Here is an 11,975-nt window from a genome sequence, read left to right as displayed (position 1 = left end):
AGATCAGAAATAAATGATATAGAAAAAAAAAAAAACACAGTAGGCCAGTTCATTGAAACTAAGAGCTGGTTCTTTGGAAGAATAAACAAAATTGATAAACCTCTAGCCAGACTTCTCAAAAAGAAGAGAGAGGAACCAAATAAATAAATCATGAATAAAAGAGGAGAGATCATAACCAGCTTTGTAGAAATACAATTATAAGAGAATACTATGAAAACCGACTTGCCAACAAACTGGCCATCTGGAAGATATTGAAAACTCCTAGAAACTCACAAACTACAAGATCTGCAACATGCCAGAGAAGTAGTGGGATCCATACTTCCTGCGACTCTCAAACAATGAAGTGTAGAGGGCAAAGGACTTTGAACACCAGAACCTGGGAGGAAAAGAGGCTAAATCTACCAGGAAGAACATGGGAAAGCTGGAGAAAAGATGGGTGGGTGGCTGTGAACAAGGGGAGATCAACAAAAAAGGCTGAGTGGGTATGGAGGGGAGGGACCCCCTTCTGCAGAGAGACAAAAGGAAAAGAAAGAGTGGCTAGGGAAGTGTAGGACTGCATCTGGACAAGAGAAAGAAAAGGAAAAGGCAGCCGTCTCCCTGGAGTGCTGTGGGAAAAGAGAAAGCCTGCCTGTGTCAGCCTGTGTCTGCCACCCCGGGCCTCAGCGGTGAGGGCAGCGGCTCAGTCGGCAGTAGAAGAAGGCAATCCTCCCTGAAGTGCGGGCAACACAGACAAAGCCAGCTGGGACCACATATCGGCCAGACTGAGAGGCGCTCCCCCAGTGCCAGAGTTCACACAGAAGGACTTTAAATCCTGTCTGCACCCACGGCACAGTGAGGGCGACTCAAACAGAGTCCACCAGGTCTGGCTCCATGAAGAAGAGACTGGGGGATCACCATTCCCTCCCCCCACCAACGCACCACCAAGACGGGGACTCAGGGATCACTCCCTGGGCCCATAGTGGAGGTGGGTCCAGTTGCCCCAAACCACACCCTTTTGCACTGGGAAACTGTCTATCCACCAGAGAGGCACAGACCCTGCAGACAGCTACTCCCCACAAGTGCAGCAGCATTGCCCGGATTCACTCTAGGTCAATTCTGGATATATATATATTCTTCCCCCCATTTCTCCTCCTTATCTCTTCCCTCCCCTCAGCTGGTTACTCTGGTTACTGGTTTCTCTAAACAGACATATTTAATCCATTCCCTTGATACATGTTCTACACCTCCTTCTTTACACTCCTTTCTCTCTCTCTGCATTAAGCCTTAGTCTCTCTGCCTAGTCAATGCTAATTTTTTCTTCTCCCCCCTCCTCCGGTCATTCCTCTCTTTGTATCTGCTCTTCCAATAGCACCGCCTCCACCCCTTCTGTATGTGTAGTCGGTGCTTGGGGGCTTTTGTTTTACTCCTTAGTTTTTTGTTTTCATTTATTTGTTTCTGTTATTTCTTTATGTGTTTGAGTGTTTTTGGCCCCGGTTTGTCTCTCTGTTTTCCTTTACAGGGCTACTCCAAGGAACAAACCAAAGCACACTTTGTGGAGGATCCAAAATACCACTATGAGCAGGGTAATAAAATAACCAAAGTCACAACAACACAGAGCAAGTAACAATCTCTAAAAAACACCTCCTGAAGGGCCAGGCCCTGGACACTGTATGGCCCTCTTTTAATAGAGCAGTGCTCACAGGTGCAGAGCACACAACAAGCTTTTAAAACACATAAAGGACAAAAAACTAGCCAAAATGATGAAACAGAAGAATTCTCCTCAAAAGAAACTCCAGGAAGTAGCGACAGCTAATGAATTGATCAAAACCGATTTAAGGAAAATAAAGGAACAAGAATTTAGAATAACAGGGGCGCCTGGATGGCTCAGTTGGTTGAGCGTCCGACTTCAGCTCAGGTCATGATCTCGCAGTCTGTGAGTTCGAGCCCCTCACCAGGCTCTGTGCTGACAGCTCAGAGCCTGGAGCCTGCTTCAGATTCTGTGTCTCCCTCTCTCTCTGCCCCTCCCGTCCTCATACTCTGCCTCTCTCTGCCTCTAAAATAAATAAAAACATTTTTAAAAAATTAAAAGAAAAGAATTTAGAGTAATAGTCATAAAATTAATCGCTGGGCTTGAAAACAGCATAGAGGACAGCAGAGAATCTATTGCTACATAGACCAAGGGACTAAAAAATAATCATAAGGAATTAAAATATTCTATAAATGAGGTGCAAAATAAAATGGAGGCGAGGGGCACAGATTCAAGAGGCAGAGGGGAGAAAGGGTGAATTAGAAGACAAAATTATGGAAAAAGAGGAAGCTGAGAAAAAGAAATAAAAAACTCCAAGAGTACAAGGGGAGAATTAGAGAACTAAGTGATGCAGTAAAACGGAACAATATCCATATCATAGGAATTCCAGAAGAAGAAGAGAGAGACAAAGGGGCTAAAGGTATACTTGAACAAATCATACCTGAGAACTTCCCCTATGTGAGGAAGAAAATGGGCATTAAAATGCAAGAGGCACAGAGAACTCCTTTCAGATGTAAGTTGAATCAATCTTCTGCATGACATATCATAGTGAAACTGGCAAAATACAAGGATAAAGAGAAGATTCTGAAAGCAGCTAGGGATAAACACGCCCTACCATACAAAGGTAGACACATAAGGGAAGCAGCAGACCTAGCTACTGAAACTTGACCGGCCAGAAAGGAATGGCAGGAAATCTTCAATGTGATGAATGGAAAACATATGCAGCCAAGAATCCTTTACCCAGCAGGTCTGTCATTCAGAATAGAAGGAGAGATGGTTTTCTCAAACAAACAAAAACCGAAGGAATTCATCACCACTAAACCAGCCCTACAACAGATCCTAAGGGGGACTCTGTGAGTGAAATGTTGCAAGGACCACAAAGTATCAGAGACATCGCTACAAGCATGAAACCTACAGACATCACAATGACTCTAAACCCATATCTTTCTATAATAACACTGAATGTAAATGGACTAAATCCTCCAACCAAAATACATAGGGTATCAGAATGGATTAAAAAAAAAACAAGACCCATCATTTGCGGTCTACAAGAGACTCATTTTAAACCTGAGGACACCATCAGATTGAAAGTGAGGGGATGCAGAACTATCTGTCATACTACTGGAAGTCAAAAGAAAGCTGGAGTAGTCTTACTTATATCAGACAAACTAGACTTTAAATTAAAGGCTATAACAAGAGATGAAGAAGGGCATTATATAATAATTACAGGGTCTATCCATCAGGAAGAACTAACAATTATAAATGTCTATGTGCCGAATACGGAGGCCCCCAAATATATAAAACAATTAATCACAAACATAATCAACCTTATTGATAAGAATGTGGTAATTCCAGGGGACTTTAATACTCCACTTCCAACATTGGATAGATCATCTAGACAGAGAATCAATAAAGAAACAAGGGCCCTGAATGATACATTGCATCAGATGGACTTGACAGATATATTTAGAACTCTGCATCCCAAAGCAACAGAATATACTTTCTTTCCAAGTGCACATGGAACATTCTCCAAGATAGATCACATACTGTGTCACAAGACAGCCCTTCATAAGTATAAAAGAATTGAGATCATACCATGTACACTTTCAGACCACAATGCAATGAAGCTTGAAATCAACCACAGGAAACAGTCTGGAAAACCTCCAAAAGCATGGAGGGGAAAGAACATCCTACTAAAGTATGAATGGGACAACCAAGCAATTAGAGAAGAAATTAAAAGATATATGAAAACAAATGAAAATGCAACATTCCAAACACTTTGGGATGCAGCAAAGGCAGTCCTGAGAGGAAGATACATTGCAATCCAGGCCTATCTCAGGAATCAAGAAAAATCCCAAATACAAAACCTAACAGCACACCTAAAGGAAATAGAAGCAGAACAGCAAAGATACCCCAAACCCAGCAGAAGAAGAGAAATAATAAAGATCAGAGGAGAAATAAACAATATAGAATCTAACAAAAACTGTAGAGCAGATCAATGAAACCAGAGTTGGTTTTTTTGAAAAAATAAACAAAATTGATAAACCTCTAGCCAGGATTCTCAAAAAGAAAAGGAAGAGGACCCAAATGGATAAAATCATGAATGAGAATGGAATTATTGCATCCAATCGCTCAGAAACACAAGCAATTATCAGGGAATACTATGAAAGATTATATGCCAACAAACTGGACAACCTGGAAGAAATGGACAAATTCCTAAGCACCCACACACTTCCAAAACTCAAATGGGAAGAAACAAAATTTGAACAGACCCATAACCGCAAAGAAATTGAATCAGTTATCAAAAATCTCCCAACAAATAAGAGTTCAGGACCAGATGGCTTCCCTGGGGAATTCTACCAGACATTTAAAGCAGAGATAATACCTATCCTTCTCAAGCTGTTCCAAAAAATAGAAAAGGAAGGAAAGCTTCCAGGCTCATTCTATGAAGCCAGCATTACTTTGATTCCCAAACCAGACAGAGACCCAGCAGAAAAATAGAACGACAGGCCAATATCCCTGATGAATATGGATGCAAAAATTCTCAACAACATACTAGCAAATCGAATTCAACAGCATATAAAAAGATTTATTCACCTTGATCAAGTGGGATTCATTCCTGGGCTGCAGGGCTGGTTCAATATTTGCAAATCAACCAATGAGATACATCACATTAACAAAAGAAAAGATAAGAACCATATGATCCTGTCAATTGATGCAGAAAAAGCATTTGACAAAACACAGCATCCTTTCTTGATTAAAACACTCAAGAAAATCAGGATAGAAGGAACATACCTCAACATCATAAAAGCCATATATGAAAGACCCACAGCTAATATCATCCTCAATGGGGACAAACATAGATTTCCCCCTGATCAGGAACACCACAGGAATGTCCACTCTCATCACTGTTCTTTTCCATAGTACTGGAACTCCTAGCCTCAGCAATCAGACAGCAGAAGGAAATAAAAAGTATACACACTGGCAAAGGATAAGTCAAACTCTCACTCTTCACAGATGACATGATACTTTACATGGAAAACTCAAAAGACTCCACCAAAAAACTGTTAAGACTGATTCATGAATTTGGCAATGTCGCAGGATATAAAATCAACATACAGGAATCAGTTGCATTTCTATACACCAATAATGAGGCAGCAGAAGGGGAAATCAATGAATTTATCTCATTTATAATTACACCAAAAACCATAAGAAACAGGAATAAACATAACCAAAAAGACAAAAGATCCACATGCTGAAAATTATAGAGCACTTATGAATAAATTGAAGAAGACACAAAGAATTACAAAAACATTCCATGCTCATGGGGCACTGGGTGGTTCAGTCAATTAAGCATCCGACATCAGCCCAGGTCATGAACTCATGGTTCATGAGTTTCAGCCCCACATTGGGCTCTGCACTGACAGCTTGGAGCCTGGAGCTTGCTTCAAATTCTGCATCTCCCTCTCTCTCTCTGCCCCTGCCCCACTCACACTCTGTCTCTCCTTCTCTCAAAAATAAATAAAGACTTTAAAATTTTTTAAATGAAAACATTACATACTCATGGGTTGGGAGAACATATGTGGTTAAAATTTTGATAGCAACCTACACATTCATTGCAGTCCCTATCAAAATAACACCAGAATTTTTCACGGAGATAGAACAATTCATTCCAAAGTTTGTATGGAACCACAAAAGACCCCGAATAGTCAAAGTAAGGTTGAAAAAGAAATCAAAGCTGGAGTCATCACAATTCTGGACTTGAAGTACTATGACAAAGCCATAATCATCAAGATAGTATAATACTGGCACAAAACTGACACATAGATCAATGGAACAGAATAGAGAACCCAGAAATGGATCCCCAACATATGGCCGAGTAATCCTCAACAAAGCAGGAAAAAGTATCCAAAGGAAAAAAGACAGTCTCTTTCACAAATGGTGTTAGGAAAACTGGCATACAGAAGTGGCATATAGAAGAAAGAAACTGGACCACTTTCTTACAGCATACAGAAAATTAAATCCAAAAGGGATGAAAGACCTAAATGTGAGACAAGAAACCATCAAAATCCTAGAGGAGAACACAGGCAACAACCTCTTTGACCTGGCCATCACAACTTCCTACTAGACATGTCTCCAGAGGCAAGGGAAACAAAAGCCAAAATGGGATTTTTCAACATAAACATCCTTTACATACAAAACTAAAAGGCAGCCTGCAGAATTGGATATGTGTGCAAATGATATATTGGATAAAAGGCTAGTTTCCAAAATCTAAAAAGAAAGTATCAAACTCAACACCTTAAAGGTAAATAATCCACTTAAGACATGGGCAGAAGACATGAACAGGCATTTCTCCAAACGAGACATCCAGATGGCTAACAGACACATGAAAATATGCTCAACATCACTCATCATCAGTGAAATACAAATCAAAACCACAATGAGATACCCCCTCACACGTGTCAGAATGGCTAAAAATAACAACTCAGAAAACAACAGATGTTAGTGAAATGTGTATAAAAGGGAACCCTTTTACACTGTTGGTGGGAATGCAAACTGGTATAGCCACTCTAGAGAACAGTATGGTGGTTCCTCAAAAATCTAAAAGGAGAACTACCCTATGACCCAGCAATTGCACTACTAGTTATTTACCCATGGGATACAAAAATACAGATTTTAAGGGGTACATACACCCACAGGTTTACAGTAGCATTATCAACAATAGCCATATTATGGAGAGAGCCTAAGTGTCTGTTAACTGATGAATGAATAATAAGTGGTACACACACACACACACACACACACACACACACACACACACTGGAATATTAGCCGTCAAAAATAGAGGAATCTTGCCATTTGCAACCACATGAAAGGAGCTAGAGTGTGCTAAGCAAAATAAGTCAGCCATAAAAAGACAAACACCATACGATTTCATTCATATGTAGAATTTAAGAATCAAAACAGATGAACATAAGGAAGGGGGTTAAAAGAGAGAAGGCAACAAATCATAAGAGACTTAAATATGAGAACAAACTGAGAGGGGAGGTGGGTGTGGAATGGGCTACATGCCTGAGGGCGTGTATGTAAGTGATGAATCACTGATTTCTACTCCTAAAATCAATATTGCATTGTACGTTAACTAATTAGAATTTAAATTTAAAAATGAATAGAAAAATATATGTGTGTGTGTATGTGTGTGTGTGTGTGTGTGTGTGTATATATGTATGTATACATACATATGTATATGTATATACATACATATGTATATACGTATATACATACATATGTATATACATATACATATATATGTATATGTATATACATATGTATGTATATACATATACATATGTATGTATACATACATATATATATATACACAATGTTATTCAGGATTCAAAAACAATGGTGTCTTGCCATTTGCAACCATGTGGATGGAACTAGAGTGTGTTATGCTAAGTGAAATAAGTCAGTCAGAGAAAGACACATACACTCATAGGTTGACTTTAAGAAACAAAAAAAAGGAACATATGGGAGGGTGAAAACAATTAAGAGAAAAGAAACAAACCACATGAGGCTAAAAAGAACAAACTAAAGGTTGATGGGGTGAGGCAGATGGGGGATGGGCTAGATGGGGGATGGGCATTAAGGAGGGTACTTGTGATGAGCACTGGGTGTTGTATGTAAGTAATGAATCACTGGATTCTACCTCTGAAACAGGGGTGCCTGCGTGGCTCAGTCAGTTAAGTGTCCAACATCCACTCAGCTCATGGTTCCAGGTCCAAATCAGGCTCTCTGCTCTTGGCAAAGAGCCTCCTTCCGATCTTCCATCCCTCTCTCTTTCTGTCTCTCTCTCACGCACACTCTCTCTCTCTTTCAAAATAAACACTTAAGGGCACCTGAATGACACAGTGGTTTAAGTGACCAACTCTTGATTTCAGCTCAGGTCATGATCTCACGGATCATGAGTTCAAGTCCCACATTGGGCTCCACAGCTCACAGTGCAGAGCCTGCTTGAGACTCTCTCTCTCCCTCTCTATCTGCCTCCTCTATGCATGTTGTTCCTCTCTCTCTCTCTCTCTCAAAATAAATAAATAAATTTTAAAGAAAAATGAACATTTAAAAACATTCTACTACTGTGGCTTCTGGGTGGCTCGGTCAGTTGAGCGTCCAACTTCGGCTCAGGCCATGATCTCCCAGTCTGTGGGTTCGAGCTCCACGTCAGTGCTCCACGTCTGTGCTGAGAGCTCAGAGCCAGGAGTCTACTTCCCATTCTGTGTCTCCCCCTCTCCCTGCCCCTCCACCACTTGTGCTCCATCTCTCTCTTAAAAACTAAATAAACATTTAAAAAAATTTTAACAAAAAAATTCTAATGAAATAAATCAAAAATAAATCAAAAATTAAAAAAAAATATGGAGGAGCCAAGATTGCAACAGGACAGAAGGCTTTTTTTTGCATCTCTCATCCCTGATATGCAGCCAGATAAACACTAATCTATCTTGCACACCTAGAAAACGTATTTGAGGATTAACACAACAATATGCAAATCCTAAGCCACAAACTAAACAGGCACGCACAGCAGAGAGGTGAACTGGAGGAGAGAGAAACTACAGAGGGCAGGGAGCTGTTTTTGCTTGTAGGGAAAGGACAGGGGCAGGGAGAGTATAGGAAAAGCACACACACACACACTTAAAGCAGCTGGGCTGGAGAGAAAGTGTAAGTGTGGAAACAGGCATAAGGTACTGAACAAAAAAGGGAGAAAGGAGAAAGGAGAGGAGTTAAATTCCATTAAGAATTTATAAACAAGGGAACGCAGAGTCTGAAACTCCACAGCTCTATACCTGGCTGTGCTCTGGTGGGAAGAGTGACCCCAGGAGCAGAAAGCGAGTTCAAGAGGATCTCTGGTCACATCGGGAGAGGTGGTTCCCCTGCTGGGAGGACATGGGGTAGAGGCTGTGTGGCCACCTGATAGGCAAAGGTCCCATAGGACCCTGGAGAACAACCACATTCGCTGGTGCTGGAACAAGGTCATTAAGGATGAAGTCTGGCACCAGATGTGTGTTTTGATTTTCCATAATCCCTGAAACGCTGCTGCTACAAGATCATGTAAACTTTTTCTGGTCTCCAGGCATCAGCAACAGCATAGTCTCACAAACATTCCAGGGAGCCAGCTGGCAATTGCTTGTTGAGACCTTCCCCCAGAGGGTTGGAGTAGGTGAAAGCTGTAGTCCCTCAAAAGTCAGGGTTTGGGAAACACAGCCACATCCGAGATAAAAGTCAGGGGGAGGTGCCACCTGGCAGCCTGACAGCTTGGTCATGGACAGTGTAGAAGCAGGGAGTGGGCAGAAGCTGGAGACAAGGAGGAGACTTGATTGCTGGTCAGGGAGAGTACAGATTCTGAAACTAAAGACTTGGTAGTTGGGTGACATCATTTTCACCTCTCCTGCGCATAAACCTCCACACCTACACACACCAAAGCAATCCACCCCAGTAAGCTAAGCAGTGCCATCTAGTAGAGAACAATGTCATTACACTAAACCGTGACCAACTGGGCCAACCTCACTCTTCAGGAACACCACCAATATCTCTACCTGCTTAGTTTATGACCTATATACTGCTTCATAATTTAATTTATAGGGGAAAGTGTATGTAATTTCAATCGTATTTAATTCTGTTCACTGGTCCATCTATTCCATTTATTTGTTTTTCTTTTCTTTTCAAATTCTTGAATAAAGGAGAAAAAATTTATTTTTATTTTACATTTTTATTAGAAAGATTTTTCTTTATTTTTTTCTACTATAGTTTTTACTTTTGAAAATTTTTTCAATTCCATTTTATTTTATTTCATTTTATTCTATATCATTGTATTCATTTCTTGAAATTGTCAAACTTTTTTTTTCCTTTTTTTTTCTTTTCCTCTCTTTCCCTGTTTTCACTAATCTATCAAGCTTCTTTCAACACCTGACCAAAACACACTTAGGATATAGCATCTTTTATTTGAATTTTTTGTGTTTTTTTATTTTTATTTTTATTTTTTTACATCATTAATTCCATTTCTTCCTTCAAAAAGATGAAATGAAGGAATTCACCCCAAAAGAAAGAACAGGAAGAATGACAGCCAGGAACTTAATCAACACAGATACAGGCAAGATGTCTGAACCAGAATTTAGAGGCATGATACAAAGAATACTAGCTGGGGTTGAAAATGGATTAGAATCCCTTTCTGTGGAGATAAAAGAAGTAAAACCTAGTCAGGATGAAACAAAACATGATATAAATGAGCTGCACTCTTGAATGGATGCCATGGCAACAAGGATAGATGAATCAGAGCAGCGAATTACTGATATAGGGGACAAGCTTATTAAGAAAAATGAAGAAAAAAAAGAGTCCAAGGCAAAAGAGCATGAAGTAAGATTTAGAGACCCAGTGACTCATTGAAAAGGAATAACATCAGAATCATAGCAGTCCCAGATGATGAAGAGAGAGAAAAAGGGATAGGAAGTTACGTGAGCAAATCATAGCAGAAAACTTTCCTAACCTGGGGAAAGACAAAGACATCAAAATCCAGGAAGCACAGAGAACTCCCATTAGATTCAACAAAAACCGACCATCAACAATGTATATCAATTCAAATTTACAAAATACTCAGGCAAAGAAAGATTCATGAAAGCATAAAGGAAAAAAAAGTCATTAACCTACAAGGGAAGACAAATCATGTCATAGCAGACCTATCCACAGAAACTTGGTGGCCAGCAAGGAGTGCCAGGATATATTCAACGTGATGAATCAGAAAAATATGCAGCCAAGAAGTTTCCCTGCCAAACAAACATTAAAGGAGTTTGTGACCACTAAACCAGCCCTGCAAGAAATTTTAAGGGCGACGCTCTAAGAGAAGAAAAGAGCAAACAAACAAAACAAAACAAAACAAAAACCAAGAAGACCAAAGGCAACAAAGACTAAAAGGAACAGAGGACACCACCAGAAACTCCAACTCCACAGGCAACATAACGGCAATAAATTCATAACTTTCAGGACTCACTATAAACGTCACTGGACTAAACACTCCAATCAAAAGACATAGGGTAACAGAATGGATAAGAGAAGATCCATTTATATATTGTTTACAAACGACCCATTTTAGATCTAAAGACACCTTAAGATTGAAAGTAAGGGGATGGAGAAGCGTCTATCATACTAATGGTCACAAAAAGAAAGCCAGAGTAGCCATACTTATATCAGACAATCTAGATTTTAAACTAAAGACTGTAACAAGAGATGAAGAAGGGCATTTTATCATAATTAAGAGATCTATCCACCAAGAAGATCTCACAACTGTAAGCATTTATGCTCCATAATGTGAAAGCACTCAAATATATAAAGCAATTAATCACAACACAAAAAAACTCATTGTTAATAATACCATAATAGTAAAGGACTTCAGCACCCCAATGACAGCAATGCACAGATCATCTACACAGAAAATCAACAAGGAAACAATGGTTATAAATGACACACTACACCGGATGGACTTAACAGATATATTCAGAATATTTCATCCTAACGTACCAGAATACACATTCTTCTCAAGTGCACATGAAACATTCTCCAGAATAGATCACATAATGGGACACAAATCAGCCCTCAAAAACTACAAAAAGATCAAGATGATACCGTGCATATGTTCAGACCACCACACTATGAAACTCAAATCAACCACAAGAAAAAACTGTGGAAAGATAACAAACAGTTGGATAGGAAAGAACATCCTACTAAAGAATGAATGGGCTAACCAAGAAGTTAAAGAGGAAGTTGAAAAGTACATGGAAGCCAATGAAAATGATAACACCACAGCCCAGAACCTCTGGGATGCAGAAAAAAAATTCGTAAGAGGAAACTATATACCAATGCAAACCTTCCCAAAGAAGGAAGAAAGGTCTCAGATACACACCTAACCTGACACCTTAAAGAG

This window comes from Panthera leo, chromosome B2 (assembly GCF_018350215.1).
Source record: "Panthera leo isolate Ple1 chromosome B2, P.leo_Ple1_pat1.1, whole genome shotgun sequence".
NCBI lineage: Eukaryota > Metazoa > Chordata > Mammalia > Carnivora > Felidae > Panthera > Panthera leo.
Note: the sequence above shows the minus strand (reverse complement) of the source record.